Below are 20,483 nucleotides of genomic sequence, written 5' to 3'. Positions count from 1 at the left end.
TACCTGAGAGGCAAAAGGGCGTATGACCATATTTTTTTTTTTGTATGTGTGTTCCTGAGTTACGGCCATTTTTGTATTCGGTATAATCGACTGCATCTATGGAATAAAGGCGGTTGTCCTGTTGCCGTTCCCTGTGGATTTAGAGTGTGTCATATAGGCAGTAGGACAGAAAAGGCGCATGTGGGACGTCCACCTTTTGCAGAAAACGTTTTAGTGCTGCAAGGTCGCATGTGGAACATCCGCCTTTTTTTTCTTCTTCTAAGTAATTTATCCGTGGGAAGAAAGAGTCAATAGACATTCGCCTTATGTCTACTTTATTGATGTTCAATAATGAAATCATCATCATCATCATCATCATCATCTGGAGCAGTTTCCAACCACAGACTGGCTATGCTTGGAACGTAAGCCTCTCCATCGTTTTCTGTCCATCCACCACTTCTATTCTCTCACTCTTCAACTCCATTTCTAACATCTTTCTTGGTATCCTTTCTTCTCCCATTCTCTTAACATGTCCATACAACTGCAGCCTTGATTTTTGTATCTTTTCCTGTAGGGATACCTCATTTACCATCTCCCAAACTCTCTCATTTCTTACTCTGTCCATTCTTGTTAAACCTACTTGACACCTTTGAAACTTCATTTCCACTGCTTGTATTCTACTTTTATCGCTCACCTTCATCACCCACGTTTCTGATCCATATGTCAGAATCAGCACAAAATAAGTCGCGGACAGTAGAATCAGACCCACACCCGTAATTACGGGTAGTAAAGGAAGTGAATTGGACAGGGATCGTACAACAAGGTATCCAACCTGATATGTTTATGAATACAATTCTTAATTCAACCAACAGCAAATACACCCTTTACACTTAGAAAAGGATAAACAAGAGGATCAGCCTTTTTAGTACAGCACAAAGTGACGAGGAAGAAAACTAGAAGTCAAGTAAAGAAGTAGCATATTTCAGCAAAAACATTTCATCAGGATCACACCACCATTTTTTAGTTTTTTAAATCAGCAGGTGATTTTATTAAGCCTTCGGGACCTAAAGTGATACCAAAGACATTTTAGCTCATAGATAGTATTTTAATTCATTTTAAAGTTTAACATCCTTAACAACTGCCCCCCCCTGTCGCACACTACTTCTCCCCCTCCCCTGCAGCCGGTCGGACTGAAATTTGCAACAAACAAAGGAGCAGAAGACCGTCAATTTCCATCGAGAGAGTCGTGAAGGTTGAGCAAATTAAGCGTGAAGATCGGCGGATCACCCTGGATGATCTCTGCACTTTGGTTCCTGAGGTTTCCAGAAGCGCTGCTCACAGAATTTTAACAGAAAAGTTGAAATACGGGAAGGTGTGTGCAAGATGGGTGCCAGCACTGACAACGAGGTGAAAGATGAGGTTCACAACTTGCTGAACAGCATGGCGGCGAGCTGGTATGACATGGGCATATAAAAACTGTAACAGCATCTACAAAAACACATTGACCGAAATGGTGATTATGTAGAAGAATAGCTAAATGTTCAAGCTGTAAAATGATGTAAACCATTGTATAAATAAACAGGTCTATGGGCCGATTGCAAAAACGGCATTTAGACGATGTCTACGGTTAAACAATGCCTAAGTATGGCTGCCGCATTGCAGAGACGTTATTTATCACTTAGACACTGTTCAACCGGTCATGTTTAAACACTGCCGAGAGCACTGTTTAACCTCAAATGACAGGAGTGAATCACAATCAGAGGTTATGTACCGTGAAATATGTAATTTGTATTATCATGTTGAGACGATTCCGGGAAGAAAGGTTAGTCCGACGGCCTCTCTGTGGGTCACCCGCTGCTAAATCGCAGCAATTCGTTTGACATGCACGGGGAGATAATCAAAAAATAAGGTTCCGCTTTACGAGAGACTTGTTTCTTGAGACTGACAAAGTAATAATAATAATAATAATAACGTAAATGTTTCCACCTTTTCAATACTACAATATATTCACAAAATTACAAAATTATACGGTACTAGTTTCGACCCATCTAGGGGTCATCATCAGCCGTATTGGAGCAAAGATCATTTGTGGCGAAATCCTAAGACAATATTATTTTAAAGAATAACAAGTGAAATGAGATGTTATGGTAATAGTTAATAATACAAGGAATATACATACTAAGAGGTTTTTAACAAAGAATAAAGTATAAATGGGGTGTTGTAAAAATTATAATCATGGAAATCAGTAAGTTCTTGTATTGAAATGAAATATGGCTTAGGAAGAGGGCTTAAGGTGGGGCTGAAGGGTGCGGGAGAAAGTGTAATTGTCTTGGAAAAGTACCTTTGATTAAATTTAGGATTGAGTTTAGGTTGGCTGCATTATTGTTTCTGAGGAAAGTGATAAATAGATCGAAGAGTGTGTTGGGTTTCTCTGAGATTTCATTGAGATTGTGACTGGCATTAAAGTATTGGTCTAGGTGTATGTAGTAATTTTCCATTATGTTCAGTAAAGGGCCCTTGTTTGCTAATACGAGGATGTCCATGTCTTGTTCAATATTGGTGAAATTATGGTTATAATCTTGCATGTGTTGGCCGATGGCTGAAAACTTGTTGTATTTTATTGCGTTAGTGTGCTCGTAGTATCTGATAATGAAGTTTCTCCCGGTTTGCCCGATGTAGGTTTTTTTACAGGTGGTACATTTGATCCTATAAACTCCTGATTTTAAAAAACTGCTGGTCTTGTTGATGTGTGAAGTATTGTATAAAACATTCATGTTCTTATTGTTGGTTTTGAAGGCTATTTTAACGCCTTGTTTCTTAAAGATGTTGGTTAACTTGTAGATATCATTGTTGAACGTGAAGGTGGAAAATGTTAGAGGTTTGGTTATTTCTTTTTTGAGGGTAGTTTTTGGGCGATGTTTGTGTTTATTGATTATCCTTTCTATAAAATGATTGCTGAAGCCGTTGAATTTTGCGATTCCGCGGATTGTGTTGAGTTCGTTTTTTAGATCTTTATTGGACATAGGTATGCTGAAGGCTCGGTGAACTAGGCTGTTGTATGTGGCTCGTTTGTGGGACTGGGGGTGCACTGAATCTTGGCGAATGGTGGAGGCTGTTTGAGTGGGTTTTCTGAAAATTTTATAACTGAAAGAATCTGAGTTTCTAGTGATGGTTAAATCTAGAAAGTTGATTTTTTGATTTGATTCGGATTCTAGTGTGAATTTGATATGAGGATCAATATTGTTGAGTCTTAAGAGGGTGGTGGGTGCGTTAATTGATTTCTCATTCATGATTACAAAGACATCGTCGACATATCTGGCCCAAAAGAGAATGTTTTCGAATTCGTTGTCAATTTTGGTGTATTCGAGGAAGTCCAGGTATATTTCTGCTAAGATACCTGAGGCCGGTGACCCCATTGCCAAACCATTTTGTTGATATATGACATTGTCAAAAGTGAAGAAGTTATTGTTGATGATAAGTTTTAAAATTGTGATAAAGTCTTGTATCTCTAGTTTGCTTAAGTGGCTGTTTTTGTTTAAATTGTTTATAATTATCGGAATTAATTTTGATACTTGTATGCTTGGGTACATGTTTACAATATCGAAAGAGTGGATGGAGTGATCCGGTTGCAAATTGAACTTGTTTAGTTTTTCTACTAGCTCAGATGTGTTTTTAATAGACTTTTTGGATAAGAATTGATAATTTTTTCTTAAGAAACATTGGATGAATTGTGATATTCTGTATAAGGGGCTTGGTCTATAGTTGATAATTGGCCGGATGGGAATTCCGGTTTTGTGAATTTTGGGAAGAGCTTTAGCAGTGGGGAGTCCTGGGTTCATATGTATGACTTTGGATTTTTCCTGTTCGGTAAATAAAAATGAAGTGTTTTTAAGAGTTTAAGTAGTTTTTGAATTTTTTGGGTGGGGTCTTTTTTGATTATGGAAAATGAGCTGTCTGTGAAAAAATTTTTTGTTTTTTCAATATATACTTTTTTATCCATGATAACTGTTGCATTGCCTTTGTCAGCTTTGGTTACGATGAGTTCGTTGTCTTTAATTTTCTTCTTGAGGGCGTATATGCGCTTTTGTTCAGCAATTTTTTCTTTATTATTGAGGTTATTTGCGGGGTTGGTTAAATTGTGGAGGATATCAGTCAGTTTCCTTTTAACATCGGTTCTAACCTCATTTTGCGTGTCTTCCGGCATTTTGCTGATGGCTAGCTCTGATTCTGTGATCATAGTAGCGGCTATGTTGAGGCTGTTCAAGTTTGGCCAGTTGTGTTTCAGTCCTTTGGATAAAGTTAAGTGTTCACTTTCACTTAAGGGCGTGTTAGATAGATTTACAACAGCTGGATGAAACTGCGTACGATCGAACATGTTACTATTGGAGTTTCTAGTTTGTTGGTTATGTAGTTGGCAGTTTTTTAGCCTGTTGAGTTTATTCTCCAAATTTGACTGTTTTTTGGCTAGTTCGTAGAATAATTTGTTCTCTACTTCTTGATAGAATAGTGTCCATTGTGCGTTTGAAAGTAGTTTAGTCGCTGCGAGGTGAGTGTCGTATAATTTCTGATTCAAAAAATATTTCTTCCTGTACAAGAATTTAATTTCGTCTCTTAACCATATTTTGTTTGTTTTGTTTTGAGTTTTGATGGTTTGAGGTGAAGTCCGATGTTTCTTTTTATTGCTTCTTAGAAAATTAGGTGTCAAGTTAAGTGATATACATTGCTTTAGGAAATCGATGTCTTTGCGTAATTTGGCTATCTTTAATTTTAGGCCTAGATATTGAAAGGCTTTCTGTTTTGCCTGGTAAGCTACATCATTGATGGTTATGAATTTCATGTTTTTGGTCCGTATTGAACTGAGAATAATATATAAGTAATAATAATAATAACGTAAATGTTTCCACCTTTTCAATACTACAATATATTCACAAAATTACAAAATTATACGGTACTAGTTTCGACCCATCTAGGGGTCATCATCAGCCGTATTGGAGCAAAGATCATTTGTGGCGAAATCCTAAGACAATATTATTTTAAAGAATAACAAGTGAAATGAGATGTTATGGTAATAGTTAATAATACAAGGAATATACATACTAAGAGGTTTTTAACAAAGAATAAAGTATAAATGGGGTGTTGTAAAAATTATAATCATGGAAATCAGTAAGTTCTTGTATTGAAATGAAATATGGCTTAGTTTATAGGATCAAATGTACCACCTGTAAAAAAACCTACATCGGGCAAACCGGGAGAAACTTCATTATCAGATACCACGAGCACACTAACGCAATAAAATACAACAAGTTTTCAGCCATCGGCCAACACATGCAAGATTATAACCATAATTTCACCAATATTGAACAAGACATGGACATCCTCGTATTAGCAAACAAGGGCCCTTTACTGAACATAATGGAAAATTACTACATACACCTAGACCAATACTTTAATGCCAGTCACAATCTCAATGAAATCTCAGAGAAACCCAACACACTCTTCGATCTATTTATCACTTTCCTCAGAAACAATAATGCAGCCAACCTAAACTCAATCCTAAATTTAATCAAAGGTACTTTTCCAAGACAATTACACTTTCTCCCGCACCCTTCAGCCCCACCTTAAGCCCTCTTCCTAAGCCATATTTCATTTCAATACAAGAACTTACTGATTTCCATGATTATAATTTTTACAACACCCCATTTATACTTTATTCTTTGTTAAAAACCTCTTAGTATGTATATTCCTTGTATTATTAACTATTACCATAACATCTCATTTCACTTGTTATTCTTTAAAATAATATTGTCTTAGGATTTCGCCACAAATGATCTTTGCTCCAATACGGCTGATGATGACCCCTAGATGGGTCGAAACTAGTACCGTATAATTTTGTAATTTTGTGAATATATTGTAGTATTGAAAAGGTGGAAACATTTACGTTATTATTATTATTACTTATATATTATTCTCAGTTCAATACGGACCAAAAACATGAAATTCATAACCATCACTGACAAAGTGACAGTCCGGTAACTGTCAACTTGAGTACAATTCTTGGCAATCGATATATTTTATTATATACATGGGGTAATTTCCATGGATTTATAGGTCATTTCGACTACATACATATCACAATTACGTGTCCCGATCGTCTGAGGGCTGTCACATACATCAACCGGGAGAGATTCACTTATATTTACTGCCAAGTAAACACACATAATAGTGAAAACTAAAAAGTAAGTTGTATGGGATTTTTATATATATAATCGCACAGGTTTTTGGCATCTATCAGATAGGAAAAGGCAAGTGGTGGTGATTATCGTTTAAAGAGGACTGGGGAAGAAGAGCCGTGGCCATAATAATAGCCCTAGTATTTGCTTGGTGTAAAAATAGGGAAAGTACGGAAAACAATCTTCACGGCTGTCGATGATGCGTTTCGAATCTACGATCTCCAGAATGCAAGCTACATCTATATGGCCCGTACAACACACTTGGTTACACATTACTATTGCTTCATCTTCCCTTCGTCGAAGCTACCATATTTATGAGTATATTAACAACATTATAATGAAAGCTACACTTCTCCGTACCGTGGTGTGTTGCTTTAGTGTCGATAATATTATGAGATTTAATTTGCACCGAAAGCGATACTCTTATCTGTGGGCAAGTCATGCTCAGCCATATTTGAGTAATGTGTAGAAAGACAAACAGCTGACTGGCGTTCGGCGCGCGCACCGACGAATTTCATTGGTTGCGACAAGCAAAGAGTTGCATGAAAGATACTTCTGTCTCCATTTTCAAACCAAAATTGAAACTTTAAGGGATGTCTAGTTAAACATCGACTGAACATTGTTTATGCAATGGAAGATCGTGAATGATTTAGACGTTGTTTAGGTAGACGATGTCTAAGGCTTAAAACTAGTCATCGTTTCTGCAATCGGCCCTATGTATTTATTAAAAAACAGGAGACCTTATTTTGGGGATTACCTTTGTAAACAATAGCACCAGTTACTCCACATATTTAAAATAAGCAATAGCATCAGTTACTTCACATATTTAGAATAAACAATAGCACCAGTTACTTCACATATTTAGAATAAACAATAGCACCAGTTACTGCACATATTTAAAATAAGCAATAGCATCAGTTACTCCACATATTTAAAATATTACTCCACATATTTAGAATAAACAATAGCACCAGTTACTCCACATATTTAGAATAAACAATAGCACCAGTTACTCCACATATTTAAAATAAACAATAGCACCAGTTACTCCACATATTTAGAATAAACAATAGCACCAGTTACTTCACATATTTAAAATAAACAATAGCACCAGTTACTCCACATATTTAGAATAAACAATAGCACCAGTTACTTCACATATTTAGAATAAACAATAGCACTAGTTACTCCACATATTTAAAATAAGCAATAGCATCAGTTACTCCACATATTTAAAATATTACTCCACATATTTAGAATAAACAATAGCACCAGTTACTCCACATATTTAAAATAAACAATAGCACCAGTTACTTCACATATTTAGAATAAACAATAGCACCAGTTACTGCACATATTTAAAATAAGCAATAGCATCAGTTACTCCACATATTTTGAATAAACAATAGCACCAGTAACTCCACATATTTAAAATAAACAATAGCACCAGTTACTCCACATATTTAGAATAAACAATAGCACCAGTTACTTCACATATTTATAATAAACAATAGCACCAGTTACTCCACATATTTAAAATAAGCGATAGCATCAGTTACTCCAAATATTTAAAACTAGCTGATGTACCCGTGCTTCGCAACGGGATTCTCAGAAAGACTGACTTTGTGGTTTTCTTAACCTGAAGTCAACATAGGTCATTACAAAAACGTAAGTACGAATGTAGCGATTAAAAGCAATGCTATCATATAAAATACTCGATCAAATGGAAAGCCGCATGTTTTATCACTTTTAACGAACAGTGCTGCGGTTAGATTGCGGTGCCAATCTAATAGTCCAAAGTTCCAGAGCTGGGATGACCAGGCCGCAGATTGCCATGAACACTCATCTGCCATTATTCCGCTAAATATACACACTGTTCATTCCAATCAGTGCCTCAGAGTAGGGATTGAATAGCCCGAATGCTATGATGATCCAGTGTGTTACGTACCAGTAGTATCAGAAAATTTATAAACCAGGGGAATGTCATGCTAAAGAAGAAAGTTATCTAACTCCCCAGCTACTTCCCATCAATATTCAGGCAGGCTGTTACACTCTGTACGACTGGGCGAGTTGACCGTGTTGTTAGCGGTGCGCAGCTGTGAGCTTGCATCCGAGAGATAGTGGATTCGAACCCCATTGTCGGCAGCGCTGATGATGGTATTCCGTGGTTTCCCACTTTCACACCATTCAAATGCTGGGCCTGTACTTTAATTAAGGCCTAAGGCACTCCTAGCCCTTTCCTATCCCATCGTCGCCATAAAACTATCTATGTCGGTGCGACGTAAATCAAATAAAAAATACTCTGTACGCAGCAGTAATCCTATCTACCGGAGATGAAGGGCAACAGATGACACAAAGCACATCATGACAAACAATGGTCAATGTAATGTTAATGTTGATCAATGTTATGAGCTTTCTATATTGTAGGCCTTCACATTTAGTTTTCTTTCGACTCTGTGATTTGTAAAATATTTTATACCATAAACTGTAGTTTCTTATTCTCCGACTTTACTTACTGATTTTCATTTCTGTTTACCCATTTCTGGTTACTCGGCGCTGATATGGACTTAGTAACAAAAATCCAAAATCATGAATATCTTTGTGATCATAGCCAGTACGGTAACGATGTATAAGACATGAATAATAGGAAATTTAATACTATATAACCCTAGTTATGTAGCATTCATCGATTACACACCTCTAATAAGAAATATTTGAGAATTACAATTTAGGCCTTCCCCTAAACTACCATTTCACTCAGCGTGAATAAAATAATTTACAGCCTAGACTATAGCGACTTATTTCCTGACTTTGCATACCGATTTTCATCAAGATAAGACTACTAATAACAACAATATTTGAGAATTTATATTTTAGGCCTTCCCCTAAACTACCATTTTTCTCAGCGTGAATACAATTATTGATAGCCTAGATTGTAGCAACTTATTCCCCAACTTTGCATACCCATTTTCTTTAAAATACGGCCACTAATAACATAAATAGTTGAGAATTCAATTTAGGCCTTCCCCTAAACTACCATTTCACTCAGCGTGAGTAAAATGATTTATAGCCTAGATTGTAGAGGCTCATCCCCCGACTTCACATACCGATTTTCATTAGACTGCTAATAACATAAATAGTTGAGAATTCAATTTTAGGCCTTCCCCTAAACTACCATTTCACTCAGCGTGAGTAAAATGATTTATAGCCTAGATTGTAGAGGCTCATCCCCTGACTTCACATACCGATTTTCATAAAATTCTCTTCAACCGTTTTCTCGTGATGCGTGTACATACATACAGACAGACAGAAATTACGGAAAAGTAAAAAGTGCATTTTCTTGTTACTATAGACATGACCGATACAGAAATACCATTATTTTCAAATTCTGAGCAATGTACAGACAAAACTCTTATTTTATATATATATAGATATTACTCCACATAACCACCTCGTCACTGAATAAACAATAACACCAGTTGCACAGTCCATCATTTACTCCACATATTTAAAATAAGCAGTAGCACAGTGTGAAGTGTGCTTATTTTTGTGAACGTTATTATAGTTTCCTGTGTTACGGGAATATAAAAGACCTGCATTATCGCATGCAAATTAGTGTGAAAACAACAGTGAAATACTGTAAGCCACAAGAAGTTAAAAGTTACATCAGATTTTGGTATTTGAACGTACACAAAATGAATAGTTTTTCAAGAGGAAAGATGATATTGCAACTTGCTCTGAAGCAAGCACATAAAGTGAGAGGTAAATATATTTGTTTCTTACTGAAGAGTTCCGTATTAGCCTACATTTTCTTACTGACTATGCTTTGTGGAGTTTCGCACTAATCACCAACTTCGATGTATAGAATGAAGTAATACTAACTTCAACTGAATAAAATTAGAGCCCATTAAAGTTTGCTGTACTCTTAGTAACTTAATCATAGTTACTATTACTGTTTTAGTGCTATTTATCAACATTAAACTTAACTCCTAAATTTCCACTACAAATATCGCATATTGCTAACATAAAAATATAATATTGTCAGGTGAAGAGACACTGGATGGCAAGCGTTTACATGAGAAACCTGTGGATGAAAAGCATATGGAAGACTTGCAGGATGACATTGCATCAGACTTTCTCTGACTTGGACCTAAATTATGAACCTGAAGGCAGTGAAAGTGGTTGGCTTACTGTAGACAGTTTGATTTTTGTAGCCACAACATAATGCCAATTATAATAATTATTAATATTATTACCATAAAGTTTATTTTAATTTCAGAATGTCAAAATAACTCAACAGAGGTATGTGAGTTACCTGTAACTAACAGAAAAGTAAAAGGAGTAGTATATCATGGGAGAAAAAGGATCTGAGACCCCTCAAGTTCGAAAAGAAAGTGCTATAAAAATAGTTGATTGGGGCATCTTATAAGTCAGTGAAGGGTGGGAAGTCCCAGCACGCACATTTAAGCCTCCATGTAAGTGTACCACGTGATTGGGCTCAGTTCATTAGAACATGCCAGGTAAAGAAGCTGCTAGTAGTCCATGAAATTCAATGTAGTGATTTCAAATATTTCACATCTTTAACTGAAACATCTGGATCCCCTTTCACAAATCGCAAGAAATCTACTACTGGTGAAATGTTCCTAATCTCTAATGTTGTATGGCTTAAAGTTTCAGCTGACAAACCTGGAATTATTGCCTACAAGACATCCTTTGACACTTGTTTTCAAGAAATTGATATCAGAAGACATAGGAGAAATGCTCTGTTACGAAAGGGAATTCCGACCGTACAAAGCGGACCCAAACCCATTCAGCAAAATACACGGACCTTCAAACGTTAACTCAGTGTATTCCACGACAGTACAGTGCATTTTACAGTGACCTCCCTCATGGAGAAGTAGAAGACTAATATCCTGCTGATGAGTGATACTTCTACAGATATAAATGGAAATTCTCTGGAGAACATTTCATGTGGGAAAAAGTAATTTTTAATAATTGTCTTACACAGAACTTCAGTGACAAAATTCATGTGTAAAAAAAAGTTGTGAAGATTGTCTTAATGTGATAATTATTATAACGTTTTGTGTGTGCTGTATTATGTTTTTCTTGTTTGTTTAGCCACAGAACAGGTATAAATTGACTTTACACACAGTTATTTACGTATTAACTTACTTTTACAGCATCCAGAAGTTTAATAAGGAATTAAGAAAAAAGGCGTAAGTCCATTTTCACTGTTTTCCCAAGAAAATTTAGATTGGAATATACGAATATGAATTTATTTCACATCTACATAAATATGATATGCAAAATAAATATATATAACACATTAACAATTCTACTGCATTTGTATAACGAGCAATTGACATAAATGTGCAGCTAGTTACTGTTTTTAACGTATACTGTAAAATTAACAAAATGGACATAAGCCCTTTTTCTTCTCAGGTACGGATATCTAAAGCAGATACAATCATAACTTTAATGTAGTCTATATCCATTCGATATATACAAAAACTTACTGTAAGATTACAAAACTAAATTTATTAATAGATGTCATTTTGAAAATTAAACATTTTGCAAGGATTGAAATACAACAAATATGTTTCTGTCTTTAATTGCAAAACTTTACTGTAGGCTACTCACATCAGAGTCTAAAGAAACTGGACCATGCAGTGTGCTTTGTGGGACGATTTCTGTAGGTTTGTTTCAACAAGCAGTTTGTGTACAGTTTCGTACCAATTCATGGACTGATGTAAGCGCATGCGCGATCTATGTAGCTTACTCGTAGGGAAACGGCTAAACAGCAGGCTGTTGGAAAGGTTCATGAACGGTCAAGAAAAACTACAATGCACATGCGTTCACGATTACGCGGGAGATTTGTGGTCAGCACATCTGAGGATAAATAAACAGTTCTTGTTCCTCTCTCCTTGTTAATGCTCCTAGAACATTTCATTATCATAGTGAGGCAAGAGAGAAAGGAAATTTTGGTTACTAAAGTATTTATTTCACTACATGTAACTTATATAATTTAAACATAATTGCAAACAAGTAAAAAATAACAACTTCCCTAAATAATGATCAATTTCTGATTTTGGGATGTTGAAACGTATCTCCAGATCATTTTCACAGGAGACTGAGTTCATAAAATCATCAGAATTGCCTTCATTATCATCATGTATCATTCTTGTTATTATCTAGTGTCTGGTACATTGTTTGTGTGTAGTGAAATATGACTTTTTAATTGTATAATAACGCCGTACTTCTATTTAATTGTAATAGTATTTGTAACATGTCATCTGCCCCTGCCAGATGATGATGACCGATCAGCTGTTCACTGCTATGGACCACAGTGCACAGCTTACAGTTATTTTGGTGTACTGCGCATTTCACTGACGAACAGTTCTTGTTCTGGACCACGAACTGCTTTGCCAGTCAGCAAACTGGTTCATGAACGGCCCACAGTCTGTTGGAACAACCGAGTCCGCGTTTGAGTTTGAAGTTTGTTAGAACATTCTTTCCTTACCGCATGCGCTAGACAGTTTGCAAACTGTTCCTGTTCGTGTTGGAACAAACCTTATGACATCAGTGGGCATCACATTCAGTGCTGAGGAGACAGAGTTCACAGAGTCTGTCATGGGCCATACCATTTCTTAGGTAGTTCTTTATAAGCTTGAGTTTTGCAAATGGCAGTTTTATGGAAGAAACAGCAACAGGGATAATTATGCCTAAAATATTATACATATGTTGTGTTGATACTGCAACGATCCTCGGCAAATTATTTTTCTGCATCATATCGGGCGATCAGTCAAATGCTCCGGCCATTTCCCCTATTATGTCTGTCATGTCTTCGGTTCGAATGAACAGATCAATGCAATAAATATGTGATGCTAAAATGTCGGCAGCTATCCAAGTTTGCATACGTCGTGTAGAGTTTAACTTATTATGTCAAAATCATTTCAACCAACGTAGTAATTCCATCTCTTCAACTCATTGCAATCGTCAAAATATTCTCTAAGTTGCTACGCGACACCTCTCAGGGATTTTTATTATGCATCACCAACAAAAATATATATATATATTTTACGTAGGGTTCAACCGGGAACCCATTTCTTCGTACTTAAGATTCACCCACAAATTATTCGTCCGGCAATGGCAATTCTCAATTACTATCTAAAAATCAGTCTTTCAATAGCACATTAATCATGCAAGTTCAATCTAAACTTATCTGCTAACTCAAATAATTTATCCTCAGTAATATCCTTTTTTTTATAAATTTGAATTTTATTCATGATCATGAATTAATAGAAGAAAAGAGAAAAAGAAAAAATATATATATAACTTTCTATAACAAATATTCATCATGCTTTCCTTGAAATATTATATCGCCTCATGAAAAACAAAGTCAAGTTTGCCTACTTTCATAAATTGTAGCTGTTAAATGAATTAAATTAGTTAATCAAATCAGATGATTGAATAAATGAAAGCAGTTACATGCATTGAATAAATTAGATAAATCAAACAAAATAAACTTGATTTCAATTCTGAATACACTTATTTTCAGTCCCGATATCATTTTCATCTTCATGTATCTTGTAAAATTTTTTTATAACATCGGCAATGTCAGCCAAGTTCCAAAGCAATAGCTCTATTCAGCTATATTAATTATCTTCCATTAAAAAATATATATATATCAATCATTTTATCATGTCATTAATATGTAAATGTAACCATCTAGTATTCTAATATCTCCAGTAGGTACTATATAATAGCAATGATATACTATCAATCGATGTCACTGACGTGCCTCAAATTCGCATCCGGGTCCGAATAATATTTCATAACATCCCAAGGAATACAGCTGGTGACGTATTTCATTTGCTTATGGCAGAGAATAAAATTTAAGAAGACATTTCTCCCTTTAAAATATGGCTCCATCCATAAATATCAAATAACATTCATTACCCCGTTTAAAATTTTCCAAGAAGACATCAAGTTTTATCCTTACTTATACTTTATTTATAGATTGTATTTTGAAGACAGTTTCAGTTAGCCTACCACTACACTATGTTACGTCACGTCGTATAATCACATATATCTAACCCAAAAGTATCACATTTCATTCTAACAGTCGTGCTGCACATATCAAATAATATTAATGGTTAGTAACAAGTCATAATTACTACCAACAACTTTCAAATATGGATATACCCTTCCATATATCATTTGGAAATATCATAATATCACGCCATGCTCAAATTCACATGTATCTCAACGAATACTCATATCTATATTCTCTACAACATATTTCTCATAACCTTATCTACCAATCACTTTCCCCGCGACAAAGCATTTCAACATACCACACTGAAACTACGGCGTTGCATAGTTGGGTTAGTTTTCAGTCATATCACCAAATGTTTGCGTTACTATGAAAAAAAAAAAATACATATTTGAATAACGTGAGCTCATATTTACTCACATGTAATTGTGGTGAATCGGCAACCAAGTCTTAATAACACGTAAACTATTATCTTCTTTCTGTTTTACGCTTAAAGTTTACCGTATTAAATACGTCGTTTCATTTTAGCACGAGAAAAAATTCACCTTAAATCTCTGCATATATGATTGTAAACATTCCTACGTATTGGCATTGATTATACATTATTGAAGAATACCTACGTCCACACGTATCAATGAACCACATTAAACTCTTTGCGAAGATATGGCCGATTGGAATTTTCTCTCGAAGACATGAATAACAACTTTCGCACTACAAGTTCACAGCTTAATTTATATATTACTTCTAACATTTCTAACTACTACCAATAAAAAAAATATCGGAACTTAGCTGTCATTTGCCGATGTTACTAGACTGGGCTAGGTTTCCATGTGATCATCCAGGGCTGGCACTGGACATCTACTGCGTCATGATTATGCATTGGAATGCATGTTTGGGATAGCAGGCTCGGGATAGCAGCATCGGCAGGGTGGCTTCCGTCAGCTTGTCAGATCCATCTCTAGTTTGGCTCTTCATGATGACGGCGATGAGTACATGCGACAGAGTATTGAACATTGTCATTAGGATGAGGGACATAGTCTTCTGCAATATATTATTCAAGATCTAATTCGTAACTTTTTCTACAAGTAATCCAAATCAGAACTTCAACGATAGAATCTAGTGACAAGACTTTAAGAATATAATCTAGTCAGTTCTCAGTTTCACTGTCGTTAATATCTTCAGTGTATATATATTATTATCTCGTTTAATGCAATACACGAAGTTTGAATTGGAGTTACGGCTACCGACAAAGTGTTTAAACTTCTTCTCTCTTGATTTTAATTATTTAATCTGTTCGGTAAAACGCTAGATTTTGGTGTGATCCTTTAAGATTCGCTTGAAGTACTAATTCTTTAGCTAAATCTTTCTTCTTCTGTATACGACGGTTCCTTCAGCGTAAAAAATCTCGTCCCGTTGCAGTGAACATTTTTTTATTGTCCAACTCGATTTTTTTAACAATCCCAAAAGCATTCTATTCTTTTTTTATCACGGCCGCATGGATTCTGCCGCTCCGCACGTCTAACTCCCGAAACCATGGCCTGTCTGCATCGCCAAATTAGCATTTTTCTCCGACATGTTACGGCTTCTTTGACTTTCTGCACCCGTATTTTATTATTTTGATAACCACGGCCCCTTTGATTCATTGTGTCCGTATATATATATATTTTTTTTAATGTATAGCCCAACCAAGTGAATCTTCTCGTGTGCAGGGCAAATTCTAACGCCGTATGACCACGTTTATCTCGTTATCAGGACGATGAAAACGGTACAATACCGGTTTTCAGTGGTTTCACAGCAGATGTTGAAAATGTTTGCCACGACTTTCCAAGCATAAGGTTACATGTTTGCACTTATCAAAAACTTTCACCATTATACACAATATTCACAAAATTTGTTATGGCTACTTTTAATTCCTCAGTTGTTCTGGGAGAAGATGGGTAAACTGAGGACTCGGCAGTACCCCAGGAAAAAGGTCAGGAGGTGACAAATTGGGATTACGTGGTGGCCGGAGCCCTCGTGAAATTATTTGTTCCCCAAATATAAAAATCGTGTTTTGCGGTTTGGGTCATGTAGCTATCAGTTTACATTTGGGAGATGGTGGGTTCTAACCAGACTGTCAGCAGCCATGAAGATGGTTTTCTGTGGTTTCCCATTTTCACATCAGGCAAATGTTGGGGCTGTACAGTCATTAAGACCACTGTTGCTTCCTTCCCACTCTTAGCTCTTTCCTAACCCATCGTCACCATAAGGCCTATCTGTGTCGATGCAACATAAAGCAGATCGGGGAGGGAAAAAAATAGCATGGGATAATTGTTGGTATGAGCTGCAGCTTCATCTTGTTGGAAGAACGAGCCCATAATTTCTGTTTCATTCAGTTCTGCAATGAACGGGGGGCAAGATTTCATTACAGTAAACTTCTGAATCTATTGTGCTGTTAAAAAATACATATCGGCCCAATCATTTGTGAACTTGAAATTGCAATCCACACAACAATTCTTTGAGTTTAAAGTCTTGTTTCATGAATTGCATGTATATTTTTAGATATACAGAGTCGGGCATTTTCACTGTTTATGCAACCTGTTTAATGAAACCAAGCTTCGTTGGTAAAAATGTTGCCTTAACACTTTCTTTCCATGATGAGTAACAAACCGCTGAAACCACTCAGAATAAAATTTACTCTTCTCTGCATCCGCCAACTTCAACTCGAGAATGACAGAATATTTATACGGATAAAGATTTAGCTTCCTTCTTGCTGTTCTATCTGCTGTGACGACAGCTTCACCAGTTTACTGTGCCAATTTCCCTGTGGACTTAGATGGACTTTCAACTTTTTTCGCTCGCGTGTCGACAACAGGTCGACAGCCGCCGTTTAGCGCTAACACTTGTGTGTTGAACTCTGGTCGACACACGGTTTTGCATCGCATATCTACTCTGTGGAGTACATTACGACTTCTATTTATTATTCAATGAGTGCTGCTACCTTCTGGACACTGCAAGAACAAATTAAAGACAACTTCTTTTAGAATGCGAAGGCAACATTACTCTGTTTCCTTGGTAATGTATATACTCAATGGAAAGCGAATTTGGGAAAATGGCAGCCCCCTCTACAATTTCGACTGAATTTATGGACATTGGCCACGAAAGTGATGAAATTTTTGAGGCAAGTAATGTTGCAGAAAGTGATCTGAATGATGATAATAATAATAATAATAATGACAGTGATGCGTGTGATGTTGGGGGAGGTTATAATGTGTTGCCGCGACCCGGACCTCACTGGCAGGTACAAAATTCCAACACTGCTTGGAGATCATGGACTACAGGTGATGTAGGCCTGTCTAAATTCTCTTTTAGGTCAATAAGGGGATTTGTAAGCCATGGCATTTGGCCTGTTATAAAGTTGTAATAAATAAGTTTATTGTAATTTTTTAAAATCCTTACTCCCCAGGGGTTCTTTACCGGTCAAATACGCACTCGGATGCGGCCGGCATTATTGCACTCGTCTAAAGGTTAAGGTAACAAACAGTAAATGTCATAGGGTGGGTCTTGGAAATCATCCCTTGAAAAGGAATGTCACGTTGAGCACCAATGCAAGGTCTCCAGTTGTTGTTGGTGGTGGTGTTTTTGTTATTCCCAGCTGTTCTTTGTATCAAAACTCCATCCTCGTTTCCACTTTGAGAGTCACTTTCAGCACCTTCTGAATGGTCACTATTTTGCTTGGTTCAAAGTCACTGCAGCTACGTTCTTCATCGATATAATCATTATCCGACTTGTTCAATAAATAATCCAGATTATCTGCACCAAGTCTTTTGCTGTTTGGTTTACTCAAAGATTTGAAGATAGTAATGGACAAACTAACCCACACAAATGAAAACTAACAGTACTTCACACACAAACAACCCGCGATATAGGCAGTGACTTTATCAGCTTTCAAAGTTCTCCTGACATACCCATGTGGGGTTAGACCTAAACAGGAATTGACTAATGAATGGGTTCGCACAGTTCTCGGTTTTAGCAAACTTATGACCCAATACGAGTATTCTCACATACCCAAGTGGGGTCACTTGGCACTCATAGTGTTAAATGAACCTGATTATACTTATTACAAGTAATAAATTTCATCTTGATCCGTGATGGAGTTGTTATATATAACTAGAGCCCAGATTTCCATGCACTATCAAATCTCAAAATATGCATGCATTCATGCACTATCATATAGCGAAACATGCACTATCAAAACATTGTACAAAAATTACCGTAATTTCTCTAAATTGTCTTGATCTAAGCTCATCCGTTTATCTGTCAGCACATTCTTCAACCGAGATTTCCACTTCCGGAGGTGCATATGGCCCTGAGGTTCACTCAGCCTTTACCTTCCACTCCTCCAAGGGCCTTCATGGTCTGTACGGAGGTGACTTTGTCTTTGATATTCTTCAACAAAGAAAATGATTTTTCAACATCACAAGAAGTGACAGATGCTTACTTAAATGAAGACATTTGGAGCAAAGTGAGGTCAAATTGTACATCTTTTGCATTTTCACCACAATACATTTTTTATAAGCTTGACGAATTGAAAATCAGAATTTGAACGAATTAATTTGTTCAACCTATCTCTAGCTGCCGCAGCTACTTCTCCATGCGATGATTGGAGACACTTTTGAATGTCCTCAATAACTGGTAACGATTGCCTGTTGCGATAACAAAGATGAGTGAGTGTTCCGGGTAGGACATTCCAGGATAACAACGGAAGAGGATTCAATGCAAAACCAGAGTTTGTAAACTGCCATCTCAGTAACGCGGCATCAAAGAAGTGTGATACAAGTTTTGTTTTGTTCGTCTAACATAGAGGAAAAAATGAGCTGTCAATTAGTAAAGCACAATTTACGATTCAATTTATAGCAATGTACAACTGTAAAACTGGGACACCTTATTCCTAAGAATTAGAGATCGACGTGGAGCCTTCCAACTTACGTCATTGTTTACTCAAGCAACAAACAAGAAAGTGTTTGGTTAATTGGATTATAGGACCTCTACTGTATGTAGGCTACCGTCACATAGGATGCCAGGAATGCATTTCTCCGTCTCTCAGTAATAGACATACTGTAACGAGGAAAAGTTGTCCCAAATTCTGCAAACTAACATTCAGAAAGTGCACTATCATGTAAGTTAACAATATATATGTGCCAAAGTCAGAAGAAGAGTAATATTATGCAATATTAAACGTCCAAATATTTGCTATTAAATCCAAAATCTTTCAAATATGCATTGTGTTGTTTGAGTCATCAGTCAATAGACTGGTTTGATGCAGCTCTCCATGCCACCCTATCCTGTGCTAACCTTTTCATTTCTACGTAACTATTGCATCCTACATCTGCTCTAATCTGTTTGTCATATTCATACCTTGGTCTACCCCTACCGTTCTTGCCACCTACACTTCCTTCAAAAACCAACCGAACAAGTCCTGGGTGTCTTAAGATGTGTCCTATCATTCTATCTCTTCTTCTCGTCAAATTTAGCCAAATCGCTCTCCTCTCACCAATTCGATTCAGTATCTCTTCATTCGTTATTCGATCTATCCATCTCACCTTCAGCATTCTTCTATACCACCACATTTCAAAAGCTTCTATTCTCTTTCTTTCTGAGCTAGTTATCGTCCATGTTTCACTTCCATACAATGCCACGCTCCACACAAAAGTCTTCAAAAACATCTTTCTAATTCCGATATCAATGTTTGAAGTGAGCAAATTTCTTTTCTTAAGAAAGCTCTTCCTTGCTTGTGCTAGTCTGCATTTTATGTCCTCCTTACTTCTGCCATCGTTGGTTATTTTACTACCCAAGTAACAATATTCATCTACTTCCTTTAAGACTTCATTTCCTAATCTAATATTTCCTACATCACGTGCCTTCGTTCGACTGCACTCCATTACTTTTGTTTTGGACTTATTTATTTTCATCTTGTACTCCTTACCTAAGACTTCATCCATACCATTCAGCAACTTCTCGAGATCTTCTGCAGTCTCAGATAAAATAACAATATCATCGGCAAATCTCAAGGTTTTGATTTCCTCTCCTTGGACTGTGATTCCCTTTCCAAATTTCTCTTTGATTTCCTTTACTGCCTGTTCTATGTAAACATTGAAAAGGAGAGGGGACAAACTGCAGCCTTGCCTCACTCCTTTCTGGATTGCTGCTTCTTTTTCAAAGCCCTCGATTCTTATCAC

At 36.4% G+C, this 20,483-nt stretch overlaps 1 protein-coding gene across 2 annotated transcripts in view; it reads left to right on the top strand.

Annotated features, from left to right (window-relative positions):
- LOC136857589 (erlin-1) overlaps positions 1–20,483 on the top strand; it is a 116,446-nt gene that overhangs the window by 22,117 nt on the left and 73,846 nt on the right. The gene's annotated exons all lie outside the window — the stretch shown is intronic.

This window comes from Anabrus simplex, chromosome 1 (assembly GCF_040414725.1).
Source record: "Anabrus simplex isolate iqAnaSimp1 chromosome 1, ASM4041472v1, whole genome shotgun sequence".
In the NCBI taxonomy this organism is placed as follows: Eukaryota; Metazoa; Arthropoda; class Insecta; order Orthoptera; family Tettigoniidae; genus Anabrus; species Anabrus simplex.
Note: the sequence above shows the minus strand (reverse complement) of the source record. Positions and strands in the feature narration are given on the sequence as shown.